The sequence below is a fragment of the Podarcis pityusensis genome, assembly GCF_964106645.2.
Source record: "Podarcis pityusensis genome assembly, chromosome: 6".
NCBI classification, from domain to species: domain Eukaryota; kingdom Metazoa; phylum Chordata; class Lepidosauria; order Squamata; family Lacertidae; genus Podarcis; species Podarcis pityusensis.
This window is the reverse complement of record NC_138030.1, coordinates 76,082,108-76,100,979: the sequence shown is the minus strand read 5'-3', so window position 1 is coordinate 76,100,979 and position 18,872 is coordinate 76,082,108. Positions and strand designations below refer to the sequence as shown.

Here is an 18,872-nt window from a genome sequence, read left to right as displayed (position 1 = left end):
GTATTTAATTTTATTTTTAAATAATGCATTTTGAAGCTCATGTTTCCTTGAAAGCTAGAATAATTATGTTTAAAGTTCCTCCTTATGCTGTCTGTTTACTTGGTGAACTTGCAGACTGTGTAAACACCTAGGGTTTATTAAGGAAATGACACAGTTTATTGCTGTGTGCTATGGCGTTGTTAAAAACAGATGCTGTGAGCAGTCATAAAATGAAAGTATAGTTGTTCAACATATTGCAGATTATCAGTGAAGCAACATAGGTGTGTTATAATTCATTTGATCTTTTGCAGGAGCCGAACATGATTTCTGTGTGTACTGAATGCATGCATTAATATTCTTGTTTCTCAGGGCTTGATCTCATATTGATCTCAGTTTCTCTGTTGCCGATTTAGAAGTTTCTCTGTTAGCGTAATCGCTATTGTATTTAGATTTATGATTATAGTTCTGCAACTCAAAGACTCTCATGTTATGCAACTGTAGTATCTGCTTCTAGTTTGGCACTATATGCAAAGAAAATCCTGTATGAACATCTTGGGCTGTATGAACAGCCCTTGTCCTGGGGCTCTTTCAGATTGTTACTATTCTGAGTCTGGGACTCAGTTGGAGAGCAGTAAATTGCACAGTTATAGTTGATTAGGAGGTCTTGCATAGCAAATTAATCCCCCCCCCCCCAGATTGGACTTTTTGTTATCAGGAAAGTGAGAGGACAGTGCACTGGAAAGTGTGGGATCACCCAACCTCCCCGCAAACAGATCAGAATGCTTCTTAAATAGCCAGTGTTTACTAATCCATCTGCAAACAAATTGAGAAAAATGCTCAACAAAGAGGTCATGTGCTGTGAGATGTTCTGCTGCTGCTACCATTGTTACTAGTTCAGACCTGCTTAGCTTTTTCTTCCCCATTTGCTAGCTGCAAAATCTGCCTTCCCAGATACTGATCCTTAATATCCTCCAACATTTCACAGATGAAAATAGGGGCATTTGTGTCTTTTTGTAACCACCACACTGTTACAACATTCACATGGTAGCTGCATCCCTCATCACTGTTGGCTGAAGACTTCTCTTTGCCTGCTATCCACTGCATTCTTTCAACTCATTATAGTCTGTCTTGCAGTGGCTTCAGAAGCAAATGGCATTAGTACCCCTCAAGGGAATATCATTTTAAGAAACATTGCTTAATATGCCTATTAATCTTACTGTTACAATTGCAAGGTCTCTGGGTTTGGTCTGAAGTTTCAAGAATTTAGCCTCCTAAATTAGTCTGCATCTTTCTGCTACACTGTTCCAAATTCTTCAGCATATAGAGGTTCTGTTTCGTTTTCCTGTTTTCTGTGGAAAAGCACTCTTACAAATTAAGACATGTAAAGATAAGATAGGAAAACTTGTTAAAATTCAGAGTTTTTGGGGGAAGGACTGTTTGGCTGTTGTCAACGATTAGGTTACAAAATCTGGAGAAATGCATGATCTAAAGCAAAGGAGGAGAAATCTTTTTCAACCTAAAGGCCACGTTAATGTCTGGAAAGCCTTTTGAGGGTTACATGCCAGTGGAGGGAAAGGCAAGAGTAAGTGAAACAACAAATGTAAATTTTACCCTTATCTAGTGTCTGCACACACCTATTTGTTCTCCAACCAGAAAAGCAAGAGGCATTATCAGAATTCTGGCCAGGCATTCCAAATACATTATAGCCAAGCAAAAACACTTGTGATTCAGGGAGTTCTGACAGCCCTGGAAGGCCACATTCAGCCCCCAGCCCTGAGATTCCCCACCTCTAAAGAAAGCAAATTTGTCTAAGTAGCAGGAATGAATAAAAATTGGGGGGGGGGGGGGGGAGCTAAAAGGGAATCACTGTAGAAGAAATGAGAGTCAAGGCCCTAGCTTTAATACTTATTTATCATGTCATATGTTTCATTTGAGGAAAAATTCTGCGCCTTCATTCTGAAGGATATGGAACATTTCTGGACATTCTTGGACATGTGCTGCTTCATTGAATGGGTTTTGCACTGGCAAGGTAGTTTGATCTTTGTCTGTATAAGGAGCTGATCAAATTCTAAAAATGTCTATTTTACCTTTTAATCACTCCTATTAAAAACCATTCAGTTTAAATCAAGGACTAGAGACTTAAGGAATGAATCATAGAATCATAGAATCATAGAATCATAGAGTTGGAAGAGACCACAAGGGCCATCGAGTCCAACCCCCTGCCAAGCAGTAAACACCATCAGAGCACTCCTGACATATGGTTGTCAAGCCTCTGCTTAAAGACCTCCAAAGAAGGAGACTCCACCACACTCCTTGGCAGCAAATTCCACTGTCGAACAGCTCTTACTGTCAGGAAGTTCTTCCTAATGTTTAGGTGGAATCTTCTTTCTTGTAGTTTGGATCCATTGCTCCGTGTCCGCTTCTCTGGAGCAGCAGAAAACAACCTTTCTCCCTCCTCTATGTGACATCCTTTTGTATATTTGAACATGGCTATCATATCACCCCTTAACCTCCTCTTATCCAGGCTAAACATGCCCAGCTCCCTTAGCCGTTCCTCATAAGTCATCGTTTCCCTGCCTTTGACCATTTTGGTTGCCCTCCTCTGGACACGTTCCAGTTTGTCAGTGTCCTTCTTGAACTGTGGTGCCCAGAACTGGACACAGTACTCCAGGTGAGGTCTGACCAGAGCAGAATACAGTGGCACTATTACTTCCCTTGATCTAGATACTATACTCCTATTGATGCAGCCCAGAATTGCATTGGCTTTTTTAGCTGCTGCGTCACACTGTTGGCTCATGTCAAGTTTGTGGTCAACCAAGACTCCTAGATCCTTTTCACATGTACTGCTCTCAAGCCAGGTGTCACCCATCTTGTATTTGTGCCTCTCATTTTTTTTGCCCAAGTGCAATACTTTACATTTCTCCCTGTTAAAATTCATCTTGTTTGTTTTGGCCCAGTTCTCTAATCTGTCAAGGTCCTTTTGAAGTGTGATCCTGTCCTCTGGGGTGTTAGCCACCCCTCCCAGTTTGGTGTCATCTGCAAATTTGATCAGGATGCCCTTGAGTCCATCATCCATGGTGTGTTCTTTGTTCCCATTTTGGAAACAGATATACAGTGGTACCTTGATTTACGAACTTAATCTGTTCCAGAAGTCCGTTCTTAAACCAAAGTGTTATTAAACCAAGGCATGCTTTCCCATAGCAGTGGGGGACTCAGTTTACAAATGGAACACACTCAACAGGAAGCGAAACATGTTCTGCTTCCAAGGCAAAGTTCACAAACCAAAACACCTACTTCTGGGTTTGCAGCGTTCTTAATCCAAGTTGTTCATAAACTAAGCTGTTCTTAAACCAAGGTACCAATGTATATGTCTATATATTTGCTAACCCCTTTGCTTTGTGCTTGTGTCCCTGCCACCCTTGCTGTATTTCATAACAACATATTTGTTGAGCCATTCTTTGTTTCTCTTGGGAGTGTTTCTCTAACCGGATTTCAGGGCGTCTTTTGCTAACACTGACATTCTCAAGTTTCACATTTGTTTAAACAGGATATTTAATGAATCCCATGCATTGCTGCATCTTTAAATATAAAGTTACCTACAGACAGCCAGAGCAGAATTTTGGTGCAAAAATGTTTTTGAGTGAAAGGAGAAATTGGTCCATCTCTGTGTAAGATGCAGTACGACTTCAATCCTAGACATACTTACCTGGGAATACGTTCTCCCTTTGGCTGAGTTGCTGCTGCATTCTGGGATAGAAGTGGGGGAGGTCAGTACAGTGCAAATACACAGGCAGGAGCACCGGATTGGCTCCACTGGTGTGTTTGCACTGTGCCAAACTCACCAGTATCTTGCCCCTCCTGTTCTCTGTCCTGGTAGACCTCAGGATCTGAACCAGAGGGAGGTCAGAGGAGTGTCAATCCCTGACATCTCCTGTTAAGGCTAGGAGAGGTCACTGTCTGAAATCCTGGAGAGCTGCTGCCAGCCAGTGTAGACAACGCAGGCTTGGATGGTGAATCACAGTATAAGAAAAGCTCCTATTATGTTTTAATGTCTTGTTGAATGTTTTCATGTCTTTCACTGTTGTGACCTGTTGGGCCCAGGGGACTTAGGACAATAGGTGGGATGAAAACTTTATAAATAAACAACTAAATTTGTTTTAATCTTTTCATGAGCTATATAAACTTGCCGGCTGAAAATAACTTATTGCATCTGATTAAGTAGATGCTAGACAATGAAAGCTTATGCCATTCTACTCTATCCTGGGAGTGAGCTACACTGAACTCAGTGGACTTACTTCTGAGTAGATATGTCTAGGATTACATGTCATAAGACTCCTTGTGTCTAAGATACAATATAGAAACCTTGCCTTGACTTTGTTTCCCTGGTTGCAGCTGTATTCCAATAACTAGTGAAATAATGGATTATAGATAAACAGAGTCCTCTTTTTCAGAGGTTTTACCTGTAAAAAAAATAAAAATCTGAAGGAATACATGTCCCCTTCCTTTAAACTGATGGTTGTATTTCAAATTCTCTGACTATATCCAAAAGCAGAATTGAACTCAGTATATCTAAAAAACATATGGCTGGGGTAATTCCAAATATGTTGTCACCCACACATGGAATATCATTCAGCCCAAGAGTTGATGAATGGAAACTGAATATGTGAGTGATGAGCACTTCTATGATAAATTAGAGTTGCCTTTTTTCCCATGGCCTGAACCATGGCTGCACCTGGGTTAATGCTAATTGGAGCTCTAAATCTTGTAGTAGCTTACCCTTTATGACCTAATCCTTTCAGTTGTAACCCTGAAGCCTAGTTATTCAGGATCATTTCTGTTGACTTTCATGGGAAAACATTGAGTAAAAATGTTGCAGAACGCACACTACTTCTCTTGGTCTAAGGTTGGGATTTCACTAATATAATGCATTTTTGTTTGTTATTTTCACTAATATATATTATTCTTACACATTGCTTGGCTGGAGAGTTCTGTACAGCAAAATTCAGAAATGTACAAATGTCAAAGAACGGCTGCATTTCAGTTAACATCTTGTTTCAGAAAGTACAAGTTAGATAGGTCCACCTTTAAATGTAAACGGAATCAGGGACTTCCGGGTTAGCGCCGGATTCCTCCTCTGATCAGGAGGAATCCGCTCTGTGGAAATCAGGGTCTGGCCGCCACGGCGAAGGCGGAGACCCACTAAAAACCACAGGCGGGAGAAGCTTGTGGACGTGGGATTCGGCTGGCACCTTTTGGGCCTCCCCTACTCGTGGGGAAACCCGGTTTCAGGGATCCGGAGCGACATGGGGTGAGTGGCGCGGTGCTTCGAATCGACTGCTTCTTTCACGGAGTGAAGCCACATTGCTGTTGCAGGACAGCGCTGACTTTTTCCTGTGGACAATTTGATCTTAAAACAACTACCCGTGAGTAGAACGGAAAACTGGATTTTTAAACGTCTTAATTTGGCACCGAAACGGGGAGGTTTCAAACAGGAAGTCCGCCTTCCCCTTTTGTAAATAGATTGAAGCAAAGAGGCTGCAAGCTAAAGCCTTGGAAAGTCTTTCATAAAGGATTAAACTTCCATCGGTTAAATCATCAAACCCCCCTTGGAAGCAGGAGAAGAGGGGGGAAATTTAAGATCGCGTAAGCCTGCAGGAGAGAGTGAAGAAAGTCACATTACCACCGCTCTGAACCTGGAAACGGGCTGCTAGTAAGATTGAAATTTTGGATATGCTCATTGACTGTGAATAGATCGTCTGCTGACAGTAAGTTAAAGAAGAGAAACACATTGTTCCCATTGTCTCCTTCTGCGTTTAAAAAGGAGTAAAAGTAACTGAAAATTGAAACTAACTTTATTGTTTGAACTGTGCTTAAAAGGATTGATACAATTAGAAATTGTTTCCCCCTAGAGGAAGCCTTTGAAATTGTTACAAGAGCTGAGCTGGGGGAATTTCCACCTGCAAGATAAAACTGTGAGAATCTGGGATTGACCTTGGACCATTAAGAATGTTGACAGAAGAAGCCTTAGTGGTTGCATTATGTAAGATTAATGATTCATTGGAACAGCTTCATAAGAAGACGGATGCGAGGACTATAAAAATTGATAACTTGGAATAAAAAGTGACTAATTTGGCACAAAAAGTCAATATTAATACAGAAATTATTCAGGAATCGATACAGGGATCTATTTTGACATGGCAAATTGAGGAGAAGGCGAGGGAGAAAGTTTTTGCTGTGGAACCTAAAGTGGCACAAGTGGAGAGGGAGAGAGCCCCAGCCCTACAGTTGCAATTTGATGATTATAAGTTGATGCCTTTCAAGACTGAATTTAGAGAAAGTCAGACTTTTAGGATTGGAGCCCCGCTTGGACTGGAGAAAGAAAGTTGGATAGATCCCCTCATGCAGGGGTTTATTGACCTTTGGGACCTGGACTTGGGTCAGGAGGAGACTGGAGTTGTGGGGACTGCCAGACTTGGAGGAACTTTGAAACACGACTGGAAATATCTTTTGAATTTCAGTTCTAACTATGGAGATTTGGCTGACTTGTCGAGAAGGAATAAAAACATTGCTAGATGGGAATTTCCTGGAGATCTACTTTTCAGCATCAAAGGAAGGAAAATAAGAACAAGATCAGGAGAAGATAAAGTAAAGTGCATGTATAAATATGAAGAAGACTTGCAGAAGGGACCTGGAAAAGAGTTAAGAGCCTCGGACAGAAGATCACCAGGTTGATGGGCTATATGGAATTGACAGAAATGACTGGCAGAACCCGAGACCAGGGAGAAGAGATTGTGGAAGAATATTGGAAAAAGTTTAAAATCTATATATGGAAATAATGTAAAATTAATGAGTGTTAGAAAAATGTTGGAAGGGAATTATACGGCTTTAGTAGAAATATTTTAAGGAATTAAGTATAAATAAGTATTATAGTATTAATGGAAAATAAGGTTAAAATATGTTAAGATAATTACATGACAGAAAATAGAGAAAGATGGAAAGGATTTGCTGAAACAATTAATAGAAATGGAATACAAAAAGGGAGGTGAGAGGAGGTCGATGAAACAAGGGAATGAAAGAGAGGATATTGAGACGGTATGATGTGTGTTTTTTGAATTGTTTTTGCTTTTGTTTTGTATAATGTGTTAATGTTAATGTTGTGTTCTGTATTGTTTATATATTGTATTGTATTGTTTTCTCTTTTGCTTTTTTTTCTTCTTTTCTTCTTTTCTTTTTCTTCTTCTTTTTGTAAGGTTTAAAAGCAATAAATATAATTTAAAATAAATAAATAAATAAATAAATAAATAAATAAATGTAAACGGAATCAAATTTCTCTCCCATCCATTAGTCTAAGGAAATTCCTAATTCTTCTTCTATCCCAGTTTTCCAAGTTTAAAATATTAATTAACATATCTTTTTTTAAATGTAACTACCCGGCCAGTCTCTCCTAGCTCAAGCCCCATTTAATAACTGGAATTCAACATTATGCTATTATGCTTGCACAATTTCATTTGGGTTGCCAAATAGAACATTGCGTTCATTAGTCCACCAACTTTTTTCTCTGACCCTGCCCACCACTGGAAAGTGGCCTAGAAGCAAACATGACCTGGGGAAAGAAAAAAAATTCCTTACCCTCCAGTGTTGTCTGTTGTATCTGGCAATTCTCCAGGGTCTCATCATACGGAGGTCTTTCCCAGCACATACTATTGGATCCTTTAAAAAAAGAGAAAGAGAAAAGGATAAATCTTGTGTGGCAAGAAACCATGGGTCAATCTGCATTTTAAAAAATGTATGTACTTATTTACATTTAAGAAACTCAGTGCAGTATGGCTCTCTTCTCCCATTTTATCATTAGAGACACCCTGTGAGAAAGCAACTGGCCCAAGTCAGCCAGAACGTTTCATGGATGAGCTGGAGATCTGAAGCTGGTTCTCTTGGCATCCTAGTTCAAAACACAACCATGCCTGCCTACAAAATGGACTTCAATGAGGCTACCTCTCAGCACCTCTCAGCTGATCGGCTCTAAGAGGACCTCCTTTGAAGATGCACTCTAGCACCAGTATTGTGATTGGTGCTGACCAGTACTTAGACCCATGGCATGGAGATTCCCAGGCTCTGCTCTAACTATTACATGAGAATGGCCGTTTTCACCACTTATCAGCTACTCTTCCAAAAGAATTTACAACAGGAGATGGAGAATTAAGGGGTAGCCTTTATGTATTTTACTGCTTCTTTTGAAAGCTATTAGCATTTATCTTGCGTACATTGTGCTACAGCATGTGGTATAATGAGTTTTATTTTATCAGAATGTTCTGTAATATGGTTAACTAAACGTGTTTGTGCACACATAGTTTTTAGGGTTGCACATAACATGAATCCTGAGATGGTTTTTTTAGCCACTTACCAAGGCTGAGGATGGTGGAGCTGGGAGTCATGATGACCAGATATTAAATGACTAAGCCATTACAACTTCATTCCCTTTTGCCTTCTGGTGATAAAGTACAACCCACAATTATTCCAGATGCAATAAACACATCTGTTCTCACCTAGCTACATAATAATTGCATTGAGTTCTGCAATGTCTACATTAGTTTTCAGTTTCAGTGGTACCTCGCAAGACGAATGCCTCGCAAGACAAAAAACTCACTAGATGAAAGGGTTTTTTGTTTTTTGAGCTGCTTCGCAAGACGATTTTCCCTATGGGCTTGCTTCGCAAGACGGAAACATCTTGCAAGTTTGTTTCCTTTTTCTTAACACCGTTAATACAGTTGCGACTTGACTTCGAGGAGCAACTCATAGAACGCGGTGTGGTAGCCTTTTTTGAGGTTTTTAAAGACTTTGGTGATTTTTGAAGCTTTTCCAAAACTTTCCCGACACCGTGCTTCGCAAGACGAAAAAAATTGCAATACGACAAAACTCGCGGAACAAATTAATTTCGTCTTGCGAGGCACCACTGTACATTGTTGATTCATACTGTGTTCCTCTTTGGGTTCTTTGTCTTTACCTTAAGGTTCTGATATAAATTGGGACATATTTGCCTTTTTTATGGAACTTAACTTATTACCTTCTCGTGTACCAAATGGGGTGCTTATTCCAGTGAGTCAGGCACTAAGATCTTATGGAAATAAGGCCATCCATCTTTAGTGTGATAAATGCATTGTCACTTCCCATATGTTGCATATACTCAATATGTTTTCCACAGTCATGCTATGGTTTATATCTTCAGAAACTTGGTGTTTCCATCTTCATATAATGCCTTCATTACAGCACATAATGTGATTGCACAATCTGCAATATTAGAGCTCAAGGAGACATTCTTGTCCGGCAAAAACACTTCAAAGAGTGCATGGCCTGGGGAAAGAGGGTGTGGCAAAGGGTTGAGGTTCCCCACATCCCCAATCTAGCCTTAAGTAACGTGATAAACTTTTTTTTTTTAATAGAGAGTCTGTCTTATGAGGACAAGGCAGGTCTCTGCTTTGGAAGACAACCCTCCCTCCCCAAATTGGGAAGAAAAACAAAACAGCCTGTATGTTTGGCCTGTGCTTAGAACACATACTGGTTTTGTTGTGTCCTGTTTTGTTAGGTTAAAAGTTTAGTTTGTTCTTTTGCAGTCTTGTAAGTAGAAATTACTCTTCTTGAGCAAATATAAGAAGTTGAATGCAGCTGGACGGAAAGCTGCTGGAGAAAAAGGGAGGGGAGAATTCCAGAAAGGACTGTCTTATCGGTCAGTCATCAGTAGTGCTGATGTGCCTTGAGGCACCCTGTTGAAGTTGCCTTGACATAAAACAGAGCTGTGTCCTTCTTAGGAATTTGGCATGGTGCGTGAGCTGGTGTAGTTCAGCAGCTATTGAACAACATGGAGACTGTAGTTTTGCTCATCCATCAAATAAGTGATTGCCATGCAATTACTGTACAGCAATGTTATTGCAGTGCTCCAGATTTTCAGGGAGGCCAGGGAACTTCAGTTTGAGGTGCTTTGGTGCATACATGGAAGCTCAATGGGTGGGCCTTTGCATCTCACTGCAATGCACACTCACAGCAGACCAAATTGCAGCAGAAACCTTGCAAGATAATTCTTGGGCCAGCGTCCTTAGATAAGGGGACTCACAAACTGTAGGATACAATTACATAATAATGAGATGACCAAACAACAAATTCACTGCTTTTGTAAAGGGTTTAGCCTTTGGTTTTGTTTTATGAACTATTGGGTGAATGAATATGATTTAAGACTGTATCATCAATTATTATTATTATTATTATTTATTGCACTTAGTACTTTCACTCAAAGCATCTTTCAATATAATACATGAAACCAATATAAAATCAAAATTGTATTTTTGACTGGTAAACTGCCACAAAATTTGGAAAAGTGCAGATTTTAAATAACAGCTGTGCTTCAGTTCACAGGCTTAGAAAATTAGGTAGGTTTGCCTTAAAGTGAGAACAATTTTCTCATGTCACTACTCAGAAGTAAATTGCATGGAGTTCAATGGGACATACTTACAGCATAGTAAAAAAGCCTAGGATTGCCATAGTGTTTAGGATTAGCCCCTGTGACCATAACACTTATTAGAAAATTAAGTTCCATTGGGACACTTAATTTTGAATCAGTGTGCTTACGATTGCACAGTTGTATCAACATAATGAATCATGCAAGTGAGAATGTATCTTCAAGAGCTCTCCATTTGAAAGATAAACAGAGTAAAAATGTCAAGTTTGTTTGTTCCTGCTGCTCCCTGCAGATGCACTTCAAACCTTCATTTTTCACAGACGAAAAGCAAACAGAATTTGTCCTCTTCACTAGTTTCAACATGATCAAATGTTCTTATGGAAGTCTGGAGTCCTTTCACATTTGGGGTGGGGGGGCTTCTTTGCAGAGGTAGCTCTGTTTGATGTGAGCAAGAAAATGAAAACAAATGGCAGCCAGTGAGAAAAACATTTCCCCTGCACAATTTTAAAACTCCCTTTAAAGTCCAGTCGTATGATCTGCTGCATTTCCTGCACAAAGTCTTGGGCATAGGGCTCTCAAGGACTTTTGACCTTTTGCTCCAGCACTGAGCAATGGCTCCCTGTACACTCTCTCTCTCTCTCTCTCTCTCTCTCTGTCTCTCTCACACACACACACACACAGCGCGCACAGGTGTACTATGCACTTCTTTGCATATAACTTTTTGCGCATACGGCTTTCAAAAAATGGATCCAATCAAGTGTACAAAGAGAAAAAGAGGCTACTGTGAGCCCCCCTTTCTTTTTGGGTTATTGAGATAGGTAGATTATACCATTTCTGATATTGAGATAAGTAGATTATACCTCCTTACCCTATTCCATTCGGCATGACAGTTTAATGCTTTCACAAACTGGTGTTATAGCTCTTTCCTAGATCACTGCCCCACACCCGGAAGCCTCTCAAGCTTTACCTTACAGTGTTTACTACAGTACTTGTTAGAAATACTAGTCATACTTAAGGGTATTAGCCCATGTTTCTTTCTGTAGTACAGCTGGAACGTCAATTTTTTTGCAGTTTTCCAGTATAATTATGCTGTGTTCAGAGAACCTGTATAGTTCTAGGCAACCAAGGAAGCTAATTAGGGTGCTGTTTTATAGATTTTTGAAGGTGTTAGAAAGTGTATTGGTTCAGAGGAACAATTAAAAAATCTATATCATAGAGTATGCATGCATTAAAAAATGATGCATGGAATCACAAAACAGTAAAGAAACAAACCCTGTTTTGCTGGACCACTGGATTATTTCAAAGAAGTCAGCAAAACATGTTTTCTTCCAAGAAACATGGGGCATAAAAGTCATGATGAGTAGAATTCCTCTGTAGAAGTATTTACCAATCTGATAGCAATTCTGCAGTGGTAGCTGTCGTAGTTTTTATGAATGAGACCTCTTTTTTCCTGTAACAGTAGACATCCTATTTTGACTTAGAAAAGGGAAAGGGATGTGACTTTAAACCACTCCATTCACTACATCACTGTGGCTCTCATATGTTCTAAATTACTCTTCCTGAGCATAATGAATAAATAGTGTATATATGTAATTAGAGTTTTAAAAAGTTATAGTAAAATAAGCAATGACCTTGAACAAAAAATGCAGCAGTTCAGCTGAACTGTGTCAGCATCGCCCTAGAGCCAGTGCGCCGACTGGACTCATGTACCTCAACCCCGACTGGGCTAGGCGAGCTGGGTAGCACCGCCAGAGACCTCCTTTCTCACAGGAACAGGTCACAGTGCTGTGGACTCACAGCTTAGAGCTGAGAGCACCGGATTCACTGTCTCAATAATACAGTCGTTGCGCAGCAGAGTTTTGCAGAGTCTTGCAGAGTATAAACCACTCGGAGAGCAGCTCTGTAGAATATCTTCCTTTTATTCTGTAACTACAACTATGATACAAAACTATATACAGAGCTGAATATTCTAAGCATAAATCAATGCTACACTGAGAGTCTGCAGCTGCTCTTAGCAGCAATCTTATCTCTAGGATCTCTAACACTCTCACTTTCTCCGATACACTGACTGACTGACTGACTCTCTCTCACACACACAGATATGTTGCTGGGCAGAATAAGTAGATAGGCAGGACACGCCTCCTCTTCTCTGTGGAGAGTCAGCAGAGACCATCAGGAGATGATCAGGAGATTCTTGTGTATGGGAGGGGTGAAATCTCCTCATCCTCCCCCATTTCATCCGACCATTTCAAGAATCTTTAACATAACTGCAATTTACACACACACTCCAAAAGTTGTTCTCTGCTTACAACCTTGGTTAACATATCTGCAGGTATCTCTCTCCCGGCATATAAAACACTTTTACAATACCATTGAATAAGCAGCTTCTGGAAAAATCTTCACACACATTTCTTCCTTTCAAATACAAATTGACATTTCTAATTAGGCAGATTTGAACAAACCATTTTTCAGAACTCAAATACACGCTTTCCTTCAAATATCAGGTAAGGAAATAAATAAAGCGTTTTGTGCTACTACTCTCAGCACACTTCATGCTAGGTTTGAAAACCCCACCAGAGTTGCTCGTGACCGCAGTCTTTGCAAACTCTTCAGAAAACCTTTTCGGTGGTACACCCTTGGTTGTTCTCTCGGACCTGCGCAGAACTCTTTGATCCTCTTGTTCTGGTGCTTCCTCCTCTTTGGGAGAATGGGGAGCTAAAGTATATGAAGCTGCTAAGTCTGAGTCAGCGTCAGACTCACCTGAGGCTTTTGTGCTCTGATCATCTGTGCCATCATCTGGAACTACACTGGCATCAGGATTATCACCACCAACAACACTTGCCTCCCTCTTAACTTTCTTTGCCCCTTTTGCACCATCATCACAAATGGGATGGCACTGAAAAACGCCAACTCTGTCCCATTGTGGATTGTCATCAATACTCCTGGTCAGCCTTATGGTTTTCGTGTCTGTGATCAGAACACGATAAGACCCTTTCTCATATCCTAGGAAAACACCATGTTCTCCATGCTTGCTCAGTTTGTCAGCCTGCGAGGTGTGCACCCAAACCTCCGAACCAAAAATTTTAAAATGCTTTACACATGGCTTTCTTCCGTGAAGCATCTCATATGGGGTGCAATTTACACTAGACTGGTACCTCCTGTTATACACATGACAGAAAAATGAAAGAGCTTCGGCCCAAAAAGGATTGGGTAGCCCTGAATCATGTAACAGCGTTCTGATTCCTTGCTGCAGGGTCTGGTTTACTCTCTCACATAAACCATTCTGCCAGGGTGATCTGGGCGTGGCCGTCCTATGCTCAATGCCCTGTTCAGAAAGAAAACTCTCAAACTCTTCTGAACAAAACTCTCCACCCTTGTCTGTGAAAAGAAAACGTACATTCTCATTATGTACATTTCTGAGCCATTTACAAAACTGGCGAAACTTGGTAAAGGCTTCAGCCTTTTTCTGCAGCATATAGACCCAAACATATTTCGAATAGGAGTCTATCAGAACCATGAAAAACCTTGAATTGCCTCTAGAGAGCGCTAGAGGCCCCACTAAGTCTGCATGAATGACTTCATATGGTTTCTTGGCCTCTCTCCCAGACTCTGTACCTTTGGGAGCTTGCCTTGCCTTACTCTCAGCACAAGAAACACATTTCATGTGGTAAAGACATTCTTTCAACTTCATACCCTGAACCATATCAGGCATTTTTGCCACAGCCTGGAAATTCAAATGACCATAAACGCGATGGTAATAATGAATACATTGGTCATGCAACTTCTCATTCTTATCTACAGTTAAATTGCAACACCTTTTCTCAGTAGCTTCTGCAGTGCCTGTACCTGAAACAAAAGGCAATTGGTACAATCCATTTACACATTTTGCATACAAAATGAGCTTGCCATCTCTAAGAATTTCACAGCGAGATTTAGCAAACACCACCTTAAACCCTTGACGATCAAGCTGGGAAACACTCAACAAATTGTCCTGAATATCAGGCGCATACAGGACATTCTTAATAGTTGCATTCAGGCTCTTTAAGAACACAGTTCCCTGAGCCATACTCGTGAGAACTGTCCCATCTGCTTGATGAATTTCTTTCTCTTGCTTCTCAAGCTGAACAAAGAGATTCTTATCTTTGGCCACGTGGTTTGAACAGCCAGAGTCGACCACGAAGAAACTCCGCCCACGTTGACTGGAACAGCGAGAGATCAAGGCCTTTGAAGTAGCAGGTGCATGGGGATTTCGTCCTCCTCCCCCTCTGCCTCTGAAGTTTCCCTTCTTCTTTGAAGACTTCTTACACTGGAAACTCAAATGGCCTTGTGCTCCACACGAAAAGCACCGCTTCAATTTCAAAGCTTTAACAGCAGCAGTTTCACTTTCACTTTCCCCTGCTGAAGACTCAGGCACATTTTCAAGCATATTTTTAACAGCACAGTCCCGGCTTTCTTTAACAGCCTGTCTGCGATCCCACTCATTCAAGAGCACGCTAGACACATAATCTTCTGTTAGCCGGTCAGAAGGCATTGTGGAAATCTGGGCAGCCACTCCATCATAAGACTCATCTAGGCTATTGATCATCAGCATTGCAAACACAGCCTCTGAAATAGCCAGGTCTCGCTGAACAAGGTCCTGTCTGAGACGCTTTAATTGAGATAGATGGCTAGGCAAATCACCACCTTTCTCCAACTGCAGCCTGCACAGCTTCTTAAAGAAAATCACACTGGAACCAGCATTCTGCCTCAGATGCATATCTCTCAACTTATGCCAAACAGCTTGTGCAGTCTCTTGACCCTCTAAGTTCACCAGCAAGTGGTCTGAAACACTCAAAACAATTGTCCCTCGGGCTTTCATGTCTGCAGCATGCCACTCAGCCCAATCATCATCATCCTTATCTGGAGGGTCATCTTCTATCGTGTGAAATAGCTTTTCCCTCTGTAAAAGCGCTTTCATCTTTACTTGCCAAACTGCATAGGTTTCAGGCGTGAGGAGAGGAAAGGACAGAGCCATCTGGCCAGAATGTGCACAGGCCATGTCTGCTATTACTTAGAGCAAAACACTTCCCTCGTGCAACACAGATAAAGCCTTGACTCCTTCAGCCACTCTCTCTCCCACTCAGAGCGCAATTAACAGGCAAACAGGGATGCTATCTTCTTCCTTTGGCAGTCAGCAACATATCTCCATAAATCAAGCAGCAGCAAGAGCAACAGCGGCAGCTTGAACACTCTGCTCCAAAACAGCTCTGCTTCTGGGCACCGCAAATCAGTCCAGCATGCAGCGTCCGTTCCACCGTCCGGCAATCAGCAACAGAAACCTCTGGCGACTGGGACGCCTGGGACGACTGGGATGACTGGAACAACGCCAGGTCAGACGACTGGAACAACGACTGGGCCCATAACCGATGTCAGCATCGCCCTAGAGCCAGTGCGCCGACTGGACTCATGTACCTCAACCCCGACTGGGCTAGGCGAGCTGGGTAGCACCGCCAGAGACCTCCTTTCTCACAGGAACAGGTCACAGTGCTGTGGACTCACAGCTTAGAGCTGAGAGCACCGGATTCACTGTCTCAATAATACAGTCGTTGCGCAGCAGAGTTTTGCAGAGTCTTGCAGAGTATAAACCACTCGGAGAGCAGCTCTGTAGAATATCTTCCTTTTATTCTGTAACTACAACTATGATACAAAACTATATACAGAGCTGAATATTCTAAGCATAAATCAATGCTACACTGAGAGTCTGCAGCTGCTCTTAGCAGCAATCTTATCTCTAGGATCTCTAACACTCTCACTTTCTCCGATACACTGACTGACTGACTCTCTCTCACACACACAGATATGTTGCTGGGCAGAATAAGTAGATAGGCAGGACACGCCTCCTCTTCTCTGTGGAGAGTCAGCAGAGACCATCAGGAGATGATCAGGAGATTCTTGTGTATGGGAGGGGTGAAATCTCCTCAAACTGTACAGTATATGCATTGATTTATAGTCATAGTAATCTGTCCACACCTGTGCTTCTGCTCCCACTACATGCTAACTGTGGATTGGTATAATTCAATTTCCACACCTATTTTGACACTACTGTTGTTCATGTCTTTCCTGCCCATAAATGAGTGTATGTCCGTCAGGTACTTGGTGGTGGTGGTGGGGTGTGTGTGTGTGTGTGTGTGTGTGTGTAAAATATACAACACTACTTTCTGTTTTTAAGTTCTGTAGCAATTGCTGCAATTTTTAAGCATAGAAAATCTGTCACCGAGTAGCAAGTAGCAAGTGCAAGGCGTAAGCTACACAGAGCTCTTGATGTAGCCCAACAGAAATTTAGTTGTGCCATCTTTTCTAAGAGTTAAAACAAGCTAGTCTCAGAAAAAGTTCTCTGTAACATGAAAGCCTGGAAGTTTCCTCTTCAACAGAGGTTGGTCTAGAAATACATATTTATTATATACCTGTTACTTCCTTGGGCATTAACAAGATAATGTATTTATCAGAGGATGTATTCCTTACAGAGATGCTTCCAGAGTCAGGCAGGTATTCATTGTAGGATGAGTGTTCTTCATGTATAGAAGATGTCAACTTGTATTTTAATTTCTCCTTTATTTAATTCTGATTTACTCTTTCTGGAGGAAATCCAATAAATAAATAAAAAATGTTGCCAGTGTCCCATTTGCAATATCTGAACAGCCCATTTATAATATTAAGGAATCGTCTGGAAGCACACTATATTTCAAGTGGCATCCTGAGTCTTCTCTAGGAATTATAGATCTATACCTGATATTAAAGCACTCTGCAGTTAATGGAGATTTTCATAAAATACAAATATTAGTGTTTACTGTTGCTTAGTAATGGCATTTGTAGTGTGGGAAGTATCAGTGACAGAACAATGCTGAAACCAGCTGTATCAAAACTAATCTCAGATTGATGAATCAGATAGCACCTCAATTATGTGCTAGATAAGAGAGATTTTATTTGCTTGTATCACAATGATACATGAACTCTGAGACTCTTTGAGGAGTACGCACGTCACTAGAAAAAGTCTGCAAGCTTTTGGCGTTAGTAACATCAAACACTACCAGGAAAATGATTGTTGCTTAATGACACATTAAACACGTGCCCCCAGTTTCACTGGAAAAATGGCTCTGCCATTAGCCTAAGATTGTAACAGGCTTCAGTTTCAGATATAGTTCTTGTTCAATAGTTCAAAAGAAGCTCTTCAGATAATATTTAGGTTTAATAGACTCATATTGCCAGACCCAGTTCATGTGCTATTTTTTAATAAGTGATGAAATCCTTTCTTATCTGTGGATGAAGCTAATCTTCTCTAGTAGTTGAGAGGAGCATGTTAGAAATATTGGCGCACCTGATCAGGCAGGGAATGCCATGGTGGAGCAAGTGCCCTTCTACAGCTGAGCAAGTTCAGGGACTTGCAAAGTCTTTTTTTTAAAAAGAGATTAGGGTGTGCCTTGGCACACCCAGCATTCCTCCTACACACACCTGTGCACCTGAGAGACAGCAAAGGTAGGAAAGCACCTGGTTCACCAGCACGCTCTTCTTTCTGGCAAAGAGCTGTTGTGGGTGAATATTCATTAGCTGGGTTGCTGCTGCCCTACCTTGTCTCATATTAAAAAACTAGCCTGAACCACTAATCTCCACAGTAGCAGGACTTCTAGCTAAAACACTGAGTTAAATAGTAACAATCTGCTTCCACAAGTGCTGTTATGGGAGAGACTCTTGCATCTGTATGCACCTATGCATCTGTATGAACTTACAATATCTGGGTTTGAGGACTGAAGAAGGTATTGGTTTATAGAAAGTGGAATTGTTGGGTGCTTTCTTGGAGTGGATGTTTTGAATAATTTTTTATATATAGCTGACAGACCAAGAATCTTTTTTTCTCTTCCTTTCCTTCTTCCCTCTTTCTTCTTTCTCACATCCCCTTTTTCTATGCCTCCTGTAGGTTTGTGTTTTTATTTTGATTAGTTTCTTTTATTTTTTAATTTTAAAAATTTGATATTAACCTTTGCATATTTTATTTCAAGCTTTAATAAAATTTATTGGGGGGAAATGAAACCCTGGATAATTACTGTTAATCAGTGCAGTGTACATAGTGCTGAGTTAGAGGTATCACGTGTCTGCCTTGGTAAATAGCAGCATCCAATAGTCAATGCATTTAGGACTGCTGGTGCTAATGTGACATTTTATTGATTTATCAATGGTTCCATTTTTGACATGCTTACTTTTCCACATATTTGCAGTCACTAAATTAATTTCCTGCAACATTTTGTTGTGGGGCTCCACACATTTGCTTTCCAAAATTAGTACAAATTAGTTTTGTCCTAAAAGCTTCCAGATATCCCAAGAAGGGGAAAGATTCCATTCAGACACCAACTGTTGGTTGTTAGCTGAAAGCATGTGCCTATATGAGACAATTGTTGTTTGTAAGGTTAGATTC

At 40.8% G+C, this 18,872-nt stretch overlaps 1 protein-coding gene across 3 annotated transcripts in view; it reads left to right on the top strand.

The window, feature by feature from the left end:
* The window catches only part of SLC44A3 (solute carrier family 44 member 3), a 100,887-nt gene that overhangs the window by 12,611 nt on the left and 69,404 nt on the right, over nt 1–18,872 (top strand). The window contains exon 1 of one of the 3 annotated variants that reach the window (XM_081008637.1): nt 17,965–18,216. The exons of the other annotated variants lie outside the window; for them this stretch is intronic. The gene's annotated coding sequence lies outside the window, so the exon portion shown is untranslated. Of the gene's footprint in view, nt 1–17,964; nt 18,217–18,872 lie in introns of those variants that run through there. 3 annotated transcript variants of the gene reach the window in all.